Source organism: Canis aureus, chromosome 16 (assembly GCF_053574225.1).
Source record: "Canis aureus isolate CA01 chromosome 16, VMU_Caureus_v.1.0, whole genome shotgun sequence".
NCBI lineage: Eukaryota > Metazoa > Chordata > Mammalia > Carnivora > Canidae > Canis > Canis aureus.
Window position 1 is genome coordinate 21487565 of NC_135626.1, and position 16316 is coordinate 21503880.

The following is a 16316-nucleotide window of genomic DNA, read 5'->3' on the forward strand; positions in this document are numbered from 1 at the left end:
TTTGGCTATTGTGGCCATTGCTGCTATAAACATCGGGGTGCAGGTGAATCTGAATCTTTGGGGTAAATCCCCAACAGTGCAATTGCTGGGTCATAGGGCAGGTCTATTTTTAACTCTTTGAGGAACCTCCACACAGTTTTCCAGAGTGGCTGCACCAGTTCACATTCCCACCAACAGTGTAAGAGGGTTCCCTTTTCTCCGCATCCTCTCCAACATTTGTGGTTTCCTGCCTTGTTAATTTTCCCCACTCTCACTGGTGTGAGGTGGTATCTCATTGTGGTTTTGATTTGTATTTCCCTGATGGCAAGTGATGCAGAGCATTTTCTCATGTGCATGTTGGCCATGTCTATGTCTTCCTCTGTGAGATTTCTCTTCATGTCTTTTGCCCGTTTCATGATTGGATTGTTTGTTTCTTTGGTGTTGAGTTTAATAAGTTCTTTATAGATCTTGGAAACTAGCCCTTTATCTGATACATCATTTGCAAGTATCTTCTCCCATTCCGTAGGTTGTCTTTTAGTTTTGTTGACTGTATCCTTTGCTGTGCAAAAGCTTCTTATCTTGATGAAGTCCCAATAGTTCATTTTTGCGTTTGTTTCTTTTGCCTTCCTGGATGTATCTTGCAAGAAGTTACTGTGGCCAAGTTCAAAAAGGGTGTTGCCTGTGTTCTTCTCTAGGATTTTGATGGAATCTTGTCTCACATTTAGATCTTTCATCCATTTTGAGTTTATCTTTGTGTATGGTGAAAGAGAGTAGTCTAGTTTCATTCAGAGGGCCATCTTTAAATAAGATGGCCTTGCTTTTGTTCCCAGCACTTTTTGTCTGGTAGCTTGGTTAGGAGTTCACACATACTCATGCTGCCCTGTTCAAAAATCTAAGGAATATAATTTGACCTGTTCAAAAATCTAAGGAAATAAAAAGCTTGATGGTGGAAGTAGGTTTCATATGTTACTTGTCTCTGAGAATCGATGTTTTCTTTGTTTATAGGTGTGTGTGTGTGTGTGTGTGTGTGTGTGCATGTGTGTGTGTTTGCAATGGCTTTTAGCCAGCAAGGAAGAACCAGGAGTTTGATGTGTGTGGTACACCTGTAAGGGGCTCAGGTTTGCTGGACCAGAACCTAGTGAAGATTTTTGTGTGTGTGTGTGAAAACCATCAAGCTCTTTATTAATGAAGCCCCTCCAAATTAGACAACTCTACATATCAGTATTTAGCATAAGAAAGGTAAAGTCTCATGAAATATCAGGGCCTTACTGTCTCATAGCACAAGCACTATGACTCCTTTCAAGGGCATGTTATTAGCATGTCTTTCAAATGGGCTCTGGGCAAGTTGCTAATTTAGACCTATGGGCTTTGCCTTTCCTTCCCTGTTGAGTACTTCACCACCTTCTGCCCCTTTCCCAGTTCTCAAGTGTGTGGATGAGTGCATGAAGGGGAGGATTTGGGATTATACTCATATGTAAAAGAAAGCCTGTGACTTTGGATATAGTGAACTGATATATGTGGGTTATAGCTCCTCATTGAGGATAACCCTCTTCTTCCTTCTTGCAAAGCAGTTTTCTATAGATAAACAGGCTGATTTTACATTCTGAGTCGATGGTCTTATTTTTCTACAATATCTCATACTTTGGGAAATGTCCCTGTGTCACAAGTATCTCTGAGGGAGTGTGATGGGATCTAGGACCAGAAACCCCTTATGGATGGGAAAAGATTTTCAGAAAAGAGATAGGGGGCCCATGTGGGCATGCAAAGCAGGAAGTGCTTTCAGAGAAAAAGGGCAAAGTGTGTGCCCCTGAGGGCACCTCCAACTCCTCATGAAGGCTTTTAAGTTTTGTATTTTTCCCCTTGGTCTCTGATGACAGTCATAAGATAGTATAGTTTTTTAAAAAAGCTTTATTGAGATACAATTGATCTATAAAAAAATTGCATATATTTAAAGTATGCAAATTGATGTACCTTGATATATGTATACATCTGTGATTCCATCATCACAGTTAATATCTGTCATCCCCAAAAGTTGACTTGTGCTCCCTTGTAACTCACCCTCATCCCCAATACCATACTCAGGTAACCACTGATCTGCTTCCTGTCACTATAGATTAGCTTGCATTTTCCACAAGTGTATATAAATGTAACCATACAGCATGTAATTTTTTTTTGGTCTGGCTCTTTTCACTCTGTGTAATTATTTTGAGTTTCAGTTATACTGTTGCATGCAACAATAGCTCATTCATTTTTTTCCTTGGTGCTTATAACACAGTTTGTTTATCCATTTACCTGTTGATGGACATTTGGGTGGTTTCCAGTTATTGGCTATTACAAATCTGCTATAAGCATTTGCATACAAGTCTTTGTGTGAATATATGCTGAAATACACAATCTTAAACCTTTCTCTCCTTTTGTGGTGTCATTTCTTTTAGTTTTCTCCAACCTCTGCAAAGCCTAATACAACCAGCCAGCCTCACATGGTCGTATCCTGGGAAATAAAGAGACAGGAAGGGGCAAGGTGGCTTGCCTCATGTTCACAATCCACAGTGCTGGTTCCATGTGGTGATCAGCAGATTAAAGAGTGGCCTATAGCAGAATCGAAGGTATCCTGGAGAAGCCACTACAGCAAGGACTTGACTCAGACACAGGCTCCTATTTTTGAGCTGATATGTTGGTGGAGACAGGCTGACACTTGAGATGCATATCAAGATGCCAAATCCATTGTAGGCAACTGACATATCTATATTCCCTTCTGCTATATTTGCTTTCTTAATTTCTTCGCTTGGAAGCACTAAGTTGTTTTCTTGATAACTGGGGTTTGTAGGTAAATAACCATTAGGTAATGGAGGCACTGCTCTGCTATTTGTTGAAGATCTTGGGCCACACATAAATATTACAATATACACCAGTCTTGTATCTGAGAGTTCTCAGGGGTTCCTTCTAATTTATAAGCTAGCTTTGAGGGGAGGGCTTTTGTTGCATACAGGTATCTTCCCTAACGCGTCTTACAGGGTGAGCATTGAGCCTCCTTTCTTTTTTTCTTTTTCTAGCTTTATTGAGACATCATTGACATGCAACGTATGTAAGTTTAAGGTATACAATGTGATGATTTGATACACACATATATATATATTGCAAAATGATTATAACAATAAGCTTAGTTAACACCTCCATCCTCTCCCATAATTATCATATTTCTTGTGATGTTAACATTTAAAGTATTCTCAAGACCCTTTTCAAGTAGCCTCTTTGATGGTTGCTAACTTATGCCATGAGTTTCCTTCCTCATCAATTTCAGGACCCCCCAGAAGGCTAAGGAACAGTGAAACTCAAGCCAGTGTGGTTTCATTTACATCTCACAAGCACCCAGATATTTAGAAATATCTGGAGGACTCACTAAATGTGCTCACTTTCATCTAGTTGCTCGGGGCTGTCTCCATAAAAGCATACTAGCTTTGTGCCATCCTTTATCACAGACTGTCAGAATTGCAGGGGGCTTTGCAGGCCTTGCTGTCTAACTGTGTCATTTTCAAGAGGAGCCTGCAGCAGCTCAGAGAGGTGAGGTGCCCTGCCCAGAGTCACAGAGCTTGTTAGTGGCTGGGCTGCACTAGGAACCCAGCCTCTAGACTCCTGGTCCCCTGCTCTCTACATCCGCAATCCCTCAATCCCCAATTCTCATTTAGTTTTTCTGCGCTTAATATGTTTTCCTTGAATTGATTTTTCTCCTCTGCCTCATCTGTTACCTTCAAGGTTATTTTTGGTGCTCCTCTCTACCTCTTTCATTTTGCAGACTGATTTCCCAGGCTTTGCTGAGGTTGGCGGCATTCCTACCCCAGGGTCTCTGGCTTTCATTACTGTTCTGTTCCCTCACCCCTATATTGTCTTCCTGGGGCTTATAAAGCAGGCTGGGCCCCCAAGATCCCTTAACCCCATCTACCCACTCCCTTGTAGCATCTCTGGGATGCTGCTATTTCTCATCTTGCACTCTCCCCACCCCCTTCAGTCTATTCCCAGCTTGAGAAGTCTGCTCATAATGACAACCCTCGGAGTTCATCCTTCAGTGGGAATTCAAGACTGCACCAGCCACTGGGTGGTGACTACCGATACATCTTTCTGATGGCATTTCTTTTCTCTGCCAGGTTTTTACTGTGTGGAGATGTGTCTATCTGGGATGATCCCTTCTCTCTTAAGTATGTGGTGGGCGGGGTGTCCGCCAGATGCTTGTAGGTAATGGTTGCTGAAGTATGGATGGCTGGGGGGTTGTGTGTGTGTAGATGGAAAGAGAGCTGAACTGAGCATCATTCCAGACACCAAGTTTCTAGTTGCAGGCCTTGGAGAATCAGAAAGACAGGGAAAAAGGGGCAGGGTCAGACAACTCTCCTTTCAAAGCCCAGCTCTGCCACTATCACAGGCAAGCCTGAATTTCCTCACCTGTAAAATGGGGATGATAGTCAACCAGTGTCAGTTTTGAAGGAAGTACTGAATGTGGCAAAGGACCTACACAGCTTAGCCCAGAGCCAGACACTTTCTACTGAAATTAGGAAGAGATGGTTTCACACCTAGGTTTCCTGCACGGTAGCTGTAACTCCTGGGCAAGTTCATGAATCACTTTCAGGCTTCTGTTTACTTAACTGTGAAATGGGGAGAATGAGTGCCTACCAAATAAACTGATTGTGAGGATTGGTACACAAAAGTATATAAAGTACTTAGCATGGTGCCTGGCGTGAAGTAAGTGCTCAATAAATGTTAGCCATTTTTAAGTGTTCAATAAATGCTACTTCCTTTTCCTTTGTAAATTTAGCCCCCAGCCTTTAAAAATAAACAAGTGGGTATACATCTTGAGCATGAACTTTGAGAAGTTTGAGTTAAGGTCCATTAAATACTTTTACATATACAGATATTTACTGAGTGTATACTCTGTAGGGAGAAATATCAAACCCTATGGAGCTCAAAACCTAACTGAGTGGCAAGCCATTAGGCAAATGATTTGAAAACAGTTTGTCACCAGAGCCAAAACAATCCATTGCAAATTGAACAGCTGCTTCAACAACTCAATTCTACATCCGTTTATTAAGCACTTATTAAAGGCCACGCATAAAGATGAGCAAAACCTCCAGGAGCTTATAGTCTGTAGCAGTATTATTAATAATACAATGACGATGATGATGATGATGATGATGACATGATGATGTTGGTGATGATGATGGTGGTGGTGATGACAATTGTAATGACAGTGGCAACACCTCAACAACAATAATAGCTAAGATGTATAAAGAGCTTACTATAAGACAGACATTGGCTAAGGGCTTTGCACGAATTGTCTTGTTTAATTCTCATAAGAATCTTTTGAAATAAGTAATCTCATTCTCTTATGGGTAAAGAAAAGGAAGCTCAGAGAGTTGTAATTTGCCCAATGCCACACAGCTTCTAAGTAGCACTGTTAAATCTCAAACTCAAGTCTGACTAGTGTTAAAGACCTTGTACCCAGCTGCTGAGAGTGCCCCTCCATTATAATGGACCAGTTGTAATGGAGGAAAGAGCTATGTGAATGTGGTTGAGGGCAAAGTGTGCTGGGGGAGAGGAGTGGAGAATCCTGAGTGTGACGGAGGTGATGGCTGAAGTCATCCGAGCTGAGGCGTCTTTGGCATTGGGTCATAAGGGATAAGCAGGAGGTCAATAGTAAAGGATGAGAAAAGAGGAATCCAGATGACCAATACAAAGGGGCCTCTGAACTTTAGGTATGGTTGGAAACAAAAATCAGGTGGTATGGTAGGATGGGGAGTTCTTGGGAGAGCTTCCAAGTAAAGCCCAGGTGGGTATATAGCCTGGGGGTCTTTGGAAGCTGAACTTGTGAGAGGCAGCACAAAGGCTAGGAGGCTTCATGTTACTTGTTTTATTTTGTCAGCTTAAGTAAATTCTTTTGGGATCCATAGGGAAAGATATTTTTTCATTTTGATTTTTGGAGCTTCACATGTTTGACCTGGGAGCCAGGAGAATTCGGTTTTATTGAAAAGGCAAAACCATAATGGGCTTTGAAGACCCTAGTTTTGGATCCCATTGCTATCACTTACTGGTTGTATGGCTTTGGATGTATTAGTTAATACTGCAGAGCCTCAGTTCTCTCCTCCACAAAATGGGGTTTGTTGACAGACTTGGACAGATTAATAAAGATAAAGCATTTAGAACAGTGCCTGGTTACAAAACAAGCCCTCCTAAAATAGCATTAGATTATTGGCCATGGGTCAACTACCAATTGGCCACACAACCTTCTCTACCTGAGCCTCAAAATCCTTATCAATTAATGAAGGGATAGAATACTACTTCTATGGCCCCTCCCCAACTAAAAGGGATTCATTCCAAATGGCTCCTTTGGTGAAGAATAAGAACAAGAAAACCTTATAGCTTTCCTTTTCTGATAAAAACAAAGAATAGAGTAATTCAGGAGCACCAATCTATGTGTGCAGCATGAGTCCTGTCTGAGAGAGCCTTCTCAGAGCTGACAATATTAGCAAGACCGATGGCCTCATCATTGGTCAGCCTCCACGTTGTCAATGGAGAGATACAAAAGGCCTTGTCTGGTTAGATAATTGAAACAACCTGTCAATTCTAGAGACCTCATTACGTTAGCTTGTTCATCAGTTTTTTTTGTTTTTTTTTTTTATGACCCAGGGATCTTAACATTATTTAAGCATTTTGATTAAGATACAGTTTTGCCTTTACCAAGTCTCTTGCCTGCTAGGCTGGCTGCAGGGTCAGCTGTGAATGATTCATCGCCTGCTACTTGTCCACATCCCCATCTCCTGTGCTCTCATTCCATAGCTGGCATGTTTGTCAGGCAGGCTGTGTGGTTCCTGTGTGCTATGTCTGAGGCACATCCTGCCACGAAGAGGCTGCCTCCCAGGAGACGCACACAGGATCAGTGTATCTAATTCATCCAGTGGATATTTAGCTCATTAAACACCAATAGATTCAAACAGAAAAATGGAACCATGCACATCATTAAAGCTAAATACGTTTCCTTCCTTTGTCTTAGTTTTATTTTCTGAAGGGGAATGTAAGGAGCTCTGCATACCGACAGGCTCATTGCTGGAGCCGGGGTGAGAAGCTGAAAGCATCCAGGCAGAGAGATAAAAGGAGATTGGCTCCAAGCAATATCCCTCCTTGCAGGAAGTGAGTGGTGGTGAAACCATATTTCTACATAATAAGCTGTTATGTGAGGGCCAGAGTGTCCCTTCATCAATGCAAGGGGAGAATGTCAGGCAGAGCTGGCTGTACCCGTGAGGATGAGGTCACCATCCCTGCTGATCTCAGGGGCAGCAGCTGGCCTGCCTGCTTGGACTGTATAGGCTTTCCATTTGCTCCTTGCAGCCTGTGGAAGGAATACTTGCCTGTGGGCTGTCATCCCAGTGTGGCCTGATAGCTGGGAAGTGACTATCTCTTGGTTGGTCTTCATTAGAGTGGTAGGGATATTAGGGGGCATCACGTTCATTTAGTCCCTGGGTTGTGGTTACATTTTTCATGACCCCAAAATCTGGGGACTGTGAAATGATTTTTAAAGATGCCAGGTTTTTCAGTACATTGCAGTGTCTTAGATTTCTATAGCTGAGAGCCCAGCTAATGACTTTAATAGTTTTGTTGTTGTTTTGCTTGCCTCCAACATATTTATGTCCCACTTCATTCTGTTCATGAGGTCCAGATTTGCTTTGGGGGAACCACTTCCCCTAGCGTTAGTCTTGGGTATTGACCCCACTGTCAACATGAGGGGTGAGCTCAGATTGGCTTAAACCAATGGACATGTCCTGGCCCCGGGGATGTTACACAGCTTGGGCAAATAATACACAAGGCACCAATGAGGGGACAAGTGATCTACTGTTTTCCCTTCCAGGAGCTGGTGGAAGAGGTGCCCTTCTCCTTCTCCTGGATGGTGTGCACTGGAGCTACAAGGTTGAAATTGGTGCAGCTTTTTGGCTTCCTTGATGAGGGTCATCTTGAGGCTGATGATGGCATGCAAAGGAGGCCAGCATGGAGAAAATCAGGTCTGGCTCCCCGATAACTGTGTGAATCTCTGGAAGAAACCACAAGTGAAGCCAGAACCACTTCAGGATTCTTCAGTTATGTAAGCAAATTACTTTGTTTTGGGCCAGTTTTCCTCTTAGCTGCAAAGATAAGTTTTGGAGTAGATGGTCCTATCAACCACAGAAATGGGGAAAACCCATGGCTGAAGACATTGTATTTGGGTCTCATTAACCAAGTTGATTCCCTTCTGTTTCAACATTGTTGATCCTCTAAGACCCTCCGTAATATATGGAAAATATGTGCTAGACATTGACTTAACATGCCATGACTGCTTTAAACCTTTGAGCAACCCAGTGGGGTGTATACAGTTCTTTACTCCACTTTACAGGAAACGGAGGCACACAGAGGTTAAGAAATTTGCCTAAGGTCACAGAATTCAGAAAGCCATGACTTGGTCTGATATCAGACTTCTCACATCCTCACAACTCTAAGATTCTACGATTCTACAGTTTCCAGAAGCAGAGCCAATGACTCTTCCCACTGGGAACTATCAACCGTCCAGCCAATTTCATTGCCTAGAGCTTCCTCAGCTTTTCTCAATATCATCTCCTTTGTCCAAATGATAATTACCGGCTGCATTCTTAAATCATCTGCGTTCTCCTCCAAGTCCGACACTGTGGTTTCTGTAACACACTTCTCCATAGCATTATATTATAATGTAACCAACCCACTTCCAACCTGCCCTTGAGCTTTTTCTTTACCATAATAGTCCCAGATCCAAGTTTGACAGCCCAAGGAAGTGCTCCATGGGATTTGATTCCTTAGGAATGAACAGAACACATAACACTCCTCCCAGTTTAGAGCCACACTCTGAAATCTTGTTGAGTTGCTGACATGCTGGTTTTGCCTAGGTCCCAGAGGCTGTGGGGATGAGGAATTATGGAATGTCATCTTATTGCTCCTTTCTACCCTCTGCCAACTCCATCCGCCAGGCTCAACCTTAGCCATATAAATAACCCCTCTCCCAATTCCCCAGAGGGCCTTTCACATGCTCACATCCAGTCTTCCACACTTTGACATTCCAGGTTGTCTGTTATGACCCATCCCTTTATGAAATGCAGAGAAAAGGACTCCAGGCAGACTCTGTGTGGGTGGCATGATCAAGGGCATTAACAGAATCACAAAAAATGGCACATGTTGGCAAAGAGTGGGGAAACTGTCCATAGCACCACACTTTTGAGAGTTGACTGATGCTCAGGTTTTCCAAATGCTCACCCATACTCTAGAATCTATTGCCAAACACACCAGGAGGGCATTATATATGATATATATAAATGTAAATATGTATGTCATATGTACATATGAATATATATGTGATATATATCACACAAGCACATATATATCTCACATGCCCCAGCCATCCCTGTCTCTTATCTATCCCATCCATATCAAGAAGTCATTGACTTGACTGAATACAAACATACAGAGAATTATACATTAGAGGGTGACTTTAATAAATCACAAAGAAAAAAAAATAAATCACATAAGGAAACCTTCAGATCTCTGATTGTACCAGTTATACCCTAGCTCCATTCACTCGTCAAGTGAATAGTGTATTGATCTGCCCATCTACTCACTCATTTAACAAAACTTTATTGAACAGTGACATGTGCCACTGTGTAAGGCATTGAGGAGACATAGATGAAAAATACATATTTTCTGCCCTTGGAGCTCACACTTTAGTGGAAGAGAGAAATAAACAAGAGTATTTTAGTGCATTTAGGTAAGCATTTTAACAGCATTAATCACTTATGAGAACCTAGAAGAAAAGCCAGGCTTTGGAAGTCAGAAAAGGCTTCTTAGCAAAGGTGACAGCTGGGAATAATAGCTGGGAATTACCCTGGTTGATACTGCTAATCACTTTCCAGTATCTGCCCTCTCTTCCTTCTGGTAATAGGACCTACCAGGTTTTAGATGGGATTAGTGGCCAAAGACTTATTTCCAGCTTCTCTTACATCTTGATGTAGCCATGGGACTAAATTCTAGTCAATAAGATATGAATGAAAGAGATGTATACAGTCTGGTTTCAGCCTTTAAAAAAAGGTTAACTTGCCCTCTTCTTCCTCTCTTTCACTCTCATTGGGTTGAAATGTGGGTAAGGTGGAAATGATCTAGCTCTGACCATACCAATAATACCCTAGTGGATGACAGAGCCATAAAATAGAAAGACTAGAGGTACCCACCAGCTCTGGACCTCCCACCTGTCTCTCACTACAGCTACTGTACCTGGCACCCCTTTGAAAATAACAGCTTAACCTCCACCTTTACAAAATAACCACCCACCCACAGGCTTAGCTCTGCACAAGAAATTCAGCCTGATTAGATATTAAAATGTCCCCTCCCTCTTGGGTAAGTATGATCTATAAATAGTTGGTGGTCAATGTGCTTTGATATTTCTGGAGGATCTGGGAAAGAATAAAACACTGGATTCTGCTCAGAGTATTGAACTATAGCCACACCCCCATCATGTACAGCCCGCATTCCCTACCAGTCTTTCTGCTGGGTGTCTTCTCTGTTGGGTACTTGGAGGTGGAGTGATTTAAAGGGAGGGAGCAGGTGACAGGAGCCTTGCTCTGCTTCTCAGCTTGACCTTTGGGCTGCCTGTGCCTCCCACCTGCTTCCTGCCACACTCACCCCTTTGTGCCTTCCACTGCCTTTGGTAATGTTATATATTGTCTTAAATTTCTCCAATTCAAATACAGAATCCTGTTCCTATTTCTGAGATTTCCTAAGATACGGTAGTCTTGAAGTTGTATTCTACTCAGTCCTCTTGAATTAAAAACCTAGATCCTTGGTCTTTCTTAATTGCATGTACATTTGGTTCTTGTTTTAAAAAACCTGTCATTGGACTCAGTCTGTAGTATCATCCTCAATTCACCTGTTCAAATTAACAACTTATTGGGCTAGGTTAGTTTGACCCAATATCTATCTACCTACATTGGTCCTGCTCAGTGCTCAGTTGCCATTGTCCCCCAAAGGGAGTTTCTGTATGGTTTACAGCTGGAGCTACAAAACTGTCTTCATACTTCATGATCTTCTTCTTCTTTTTAAAATTTTATTTATTTATTCATGAGAGACACACACACACAGAGGCAGAAGCACAGGCAGAGAGAGAAGCAGGCTTCCTGTGGGGAGCCTGATGTGAGACTTGATCCCAAGACCCGAGGATCATGATCTGAGCCAAAAGCAGATGCTCAACTACTGAGCCACCCAGGTGCCCCTCATGATCTTAATTCTACCTAGCAACATGACCAGGACTACCTCCCAAAGCTACTCTTCAGACTAAATATTGGCAAATGAAGCATGCCAAAGACAAAGAAATGCTCTTAATATTTCCCATTTGCTTTCTGTCAGTAAACTAGAGGGCAGTCCATTGCCTTTCTCAGAATATATTTTGTCCTATTAGTCCAACAGGCAGTTGGATAAGTAGGACATAGTTGGCAGGAAGTCCTCTACTCCATGAAATCTGTCTATATGAGCTCCAGACCTTATGGACCCAAAAAGGGACAATTGCAAGATTCATGGGAAATTGTCTGTGAAATGATGATTCTGCTCAGATATCTGCTCTCCAAGATCTTGGATGGCTAGGAGCCTCCAGCCCAGCTGGTTTCTCTCTCACTCCTCTGTGTTCTCCCAGCCACATTGCATGTCACTGTGGTACTACTGCACACACTGAAAGGTCACGACTTGCAGATGTGCCTCTCCCCTTCAAGGTGAATCATATGTCTTCATATGTCCAGAAATCAGCACAGTACCCGGCACATGGGAAGGGTTTATAAGATAAAGGAATCCTCAGAAAGCAAGATTGACATATTGGTTACAGACTCTTCTGAACAACAAAGCACAAAACAGCTCCATTCTGAGATTCTGAATCCATTTGGCATTCCATTCTTGCCTGCCCTTCACATGCCACATCCCCCTGCATGTCACCAAATGCTCTTTACCTGTTCATTTCCCCAATCCTGAGGTCCCTGGTTGTGAAGCCTGCTTTCCAGGCAGTAAGACTGGGCTTTCCTTTCTGTATCCTTTGCATTTTGACAGATCTCTAGATTTTGGTAGTTCTTGATTCTCCTTGCTCAATGGCTTCTGGAATCCCAGGAGAACCACTTCCCATTTCTGGCCAGATCCTATGAAACCTCTGACTAGCACCAGGCCACCCTGGGGTGTTGGGCAGAGATTTGGGTAATATAGTATTTGAACCCAAATAGGGAGCTACTTGTTACTGACATTTGGGGAAAATATCCAAATAGAAAATTTCAATTGAGAGACCCCCATTTTTGTTTCCAGACTCCTTAACGGCTCGAACTATGTGTGTGTGTGTGTGTGTTTCATTTTTAAATGTTTTTATAACATTAGCAGGTAAGTGTCTGGAAATGAACTCTCCTACTGAGCCCATTACCTGGAAGTTGACACTGATCCCTCACACCACTCTCCCCCCACAGCCCACAAGCATTTGACTAGGCTTAAGGTAACATCCTTAGTTCCCCTGAATCATGTGATTCCCTGATTCAGGACTTTGCACAGTTCACAAGTGTCAGCAAGGCACTTTTTCCGCTTAGGAAGAAACTTCTCCCTTTAAATGTTTTGTTTGCTTTCAAGTCCATTTGAATACAAAAATACAATGGAATCCCATTAAAATAATGTCTGGGGCATGAGACACAAGGATAAAAGACAGGAAATTGCCCTATTCTTTATGCAGACCTCCACTTGGAGCTGACAGTTCCTGGATAACCTAGGGAAACAGGCTGTTAAGAAAACAAGTGGGCCATATTTCATGCTGGCTTCCAGCCTCCCCTGGCTGTTTTTATTAGAGGCACAGGGGACAGTTAGAGCAGTAATACACCAGGCTGCTTTATAGTGCTTTTCTCCCAAATGCTGAATTTTCATAATTGTTCAACAGGAAAATTGTTCCTTGGGCTGAAAATGTAAATTCTTTAGTCACCTGGGGAAAGGTAGTAAGTGGGAGGTCTTTGAGAGTGAGCTTTGATGATGAAAGTAAGCTTACAAATCCGAGAGTTGGAAGGGTCTGACCCTTCACTTGAAATATGCATGATCTGGGACCCAGAGAAAGGAAGAGATAAATGTCCAGGCACACAGAAAGTGGTGACAGAGGTAGGACCAGAATGTGGACTCTCCACTCTGGTCTCGTGCTCTACCCCTTCTCTTGTGCCTGACTGATGCAGGGATGTGTAAGACAAGTTCTATACCAAAGTATTCTTATTGCTGGATTCAAGTCTTAAAGACTGTAAGGACCAGCCAAAGAAAGTGTCCTTAGGCTGATGCCAGGAAGAATGTAGTCAGATTTATGGAAGATGTTTCTGAGTATCAGAGCATGGGGATTCTGGATGGAAGACTTGCATAGGACATGGATTCTTTGCACTAACTGGATCATACTTTTTAAAGGATGTTTAAAAATAAGGGTGAATTTGGAAAGGATTATCGAAGGATTATCTGCTGATGAAACAGATGGAGGATAGGTAGCATGAAGGATACTTTCCCAAAAGTTCTTAAAGATGAGAAAACCCTGAACTGTCTCGGGCAGGTTAAACACTCCAAATGATACAGAGACTGGGTCAGAGAGCTGAGCAGGTCTCATTCAGGACCAGGATTCTCAGACTGTGGCCTTCTAGATTTATGAGATAGCTCTTCCTCAGTTCTCAGGGCTGAAAACTCAAGAGTACAGGCTTTATTATTATTATTTTTTTGTCTAGGAATAAAGCAGCTGTGTCACTGACAACCAGAGGAGCTTATAAGTAGCTACGGGCTCTATTCTACACCTCCCTCTTCTCTCCCCAGCTAGCGTAGATTCTGAGCTTCCAGAATACTGTTGGACAAATCAATGAATGAAGACAGTCAAAGATAAAGATGGTGGTACTGTTTGGGAAGGCAAAGACCACCTTGTGTTCTCCATTCCACATCTCAGATGGCAAAATATATTCATAATACATTCACAACTCATTCATCCAGGAATGAAGTTTCTGGAATGGATTAATTTTCCAGGTACTGAAGTCAGCTCCTTTAAGCATAAAACATTTGGTTTTGGTTCTTTTGATTTGAGAACACCTTAACTATATTATATACTCCTAAGCCAGGGCCTACTAAACAGAAATGTCATTTTTTTTTTCTGTTTCCGAACTTAATAAGGTAGTTAAATCATGATACATTTTTCTAGGGTACTTTCTAATTACAGTGTAACTTTACATACATTATCTCATTTAATCCTCATAACAACTTTAGGAAGTCCATTATGTATATGTACATTTGTCTATTTATGTCTATATGTTCATTCTCATTTACACAGAAAAACTGAGGATCAAACAAAATAAAAAGTCATTTTTTTCAAGGTTACAGCCAGGAAGAGACAGAGTCAGGTCTCAAATCCTTATCATCTAATTGCAAATCCATTGCTTGTCCTCAGAGAGTAAGTGTTCTTGACTCTGTCTCAGGGCATGGCCAATGGCAGGATCAGGAGTTTGCTAGAAACGTGAACACTGCAGACTGGAAAAGAATGGCTTGCTGGGCCTAAGCAACAAGTTGGTAAATAAGGGAAGGAAGCCAGGATAGTGGGGGGAAAGAGCCTGGTTATAGGCCTGGACCCCAGAGAAGGGAGGCTGCCAGCCATCAATGTCAATGCCCAAATGGGTGTGAAAAGTTGGCTGGATGCTTTCTGGCACTGCTAACCCAGGAGGGCCTGAGGGGTAGGCAGGGCCTGGCAGAAGGAAGCTCTTGGCGGGGATGATGCTTCCACAGGTGCTTATGGTTGGCATGAGTGGCTTGGAGCCAGACTCAAGCCAGAAATTGGGTCTAGCCCCAGGGTGTTACCGACTGGGGTAGACAAGGCACAGTGTATGAGGACAGAGAGCCAGACCAAGCAAAAGTGTGGAAACCACCAGAAACTGAGGCATCAGGGAGGGCTGGCAGCCTGGCCTGCACAGCTGGGTGAAGGCCCTGCAGATTCCCCAGCACACTGGCACCTGGATACAGACCCTCATGGCATTCTTCCCAGTCCCATCCTCTGAGCTTCCAGGATCTTCAGAGCTGCAAGAGGGGAACACGGGGGTACAAGCAAAAACTAGAGCCAAAATGGTGCCACTGATCATTTCTGAGGGGCTCCTCTTGGAGAGCAGCAGACATAATGTGTGTTGTCCGGAGACAGGGAAACAGGGTGGTGGAGGGTCGAAGTCATGGACTCTAGATTCTCACTTGTTAGCTATGGCCTTGAGCTAAAGGCATGATCTCACTGAGCAATACAGTGATAATAATAGCCTCATCCTTCCTTCCAGGGTTAGCTGAAGTATCTGACCTGGTACCATAAATCAAAGTATTTCCTTTGAATTAAAGAAATATGGTCAGCTTCCTATTGTCTACTTAATGTTGGATGGGAACTGGAGAATTAGGATTTTTCAGTTTTGTTTTTTTTAAATGCAGCAGCCAAGGTATTATGTGTCTGCAGTGTTCCAGGCACTGAGCTAAGTGTCACAGGACAACAAGGATGACTAAAAGTTTGGGCTTTGGGGGCCAGCCCAGGGAACTAACATCTAGTTAAATAGTAAATGCACAGCAGTTGTAATACACAATGGAAAGCAGAATGAGGTAAGGGCTGAAAGGGGGTATATGCATGGAGCAGCCACAGGAACTCGGAATGATTCATTTTAACTGGAGTGGGGGTGGGTGTCAGGAAGGAGCTCATGGAGCAGCTGGTGTTGGAACCAGACCATGCAAGAGAGCTATGATTGAGGGTAATAGCAGAATCCAGCAGGGAAATCATCAACCATGGGTCTCAGTCCTAAATCAACTTTTAAGGTTCTAAACTGATGCTTCAAAACCAAGATTATACTCTTGAAGCACCCAGGGATCTTTCAGATAATTTTCAGGTGACCAGATCCCATTCAGATCACCTGTTTCAGGATCCCTGAGAGTGGGGCCAGGGTATCAGCATATTGAAGAAACTCCTCATACAAGGTGATTCTGATGAGTACCTTTGGTTAAGAGCCAGTGTCCTAAACCAGTCCCAAGCTTTAGCAGGCTTAAACATCTCCTGGAGATCTCGTTAAGATACATGTTCATTGCCCTTTCTTCAAAGATTCTGACACAGGAAGTTGGGATGAGATCAGAGATTTTGCATTTCTAAAAGACTCAGGTGATGCTGATGCTAAATGTATGTGGACCACATGTTGAGTTGCAGGACTCTAAATCATCAGTTCGCCCCTTGTTTCTTGCAAAGAGGTCCCCTTCACTTGAAAGCAAATTCATGCTTC

At 42.8% G+C, this 16316-nt stretch overlaps 1 protein-coding gene and 1 long non-coding RNA gene across 7 annotated transcripts in view; one reads left to right on the top strand and one right to left on the bottom strand.

Moving 5' to 3' along the window:
• ASIC2 (acid sensing ion channel subunit 2) overlaps positions 1-16316 on the bottom strand; it is a 994452-nt gene that overhangs the window by 407746 nt on the left and 570390 nt on the right. The window lies entirely within an intron of this gene.
• The window catches only part of LOC144286109 (uncharacterized), a 101445-nt gene that overhangs the window by 81434 nt on the left and 3695 nt on the right, over positions 1-16316 (top strand). For 3 of the 5 annotated variants that reach the window (XR_013354213.1, XR_013354209.1, XR_013354210.1), the window contains 2 exons: positions 7016-7152; positions 7868-8098. This is a non-coding gene — a long non-coding RNA (uncharacterized LOC144286109). Of the gene's footprint in view, positions 1-7015; positions 7153-7867; positions 8099-13769; positions 14059-16316 lie in introns of all 5 variants that reach the window. The other 2 variants (XR_013354211.1, XR_013354212.1) reach the window with 2 other exon arrangements.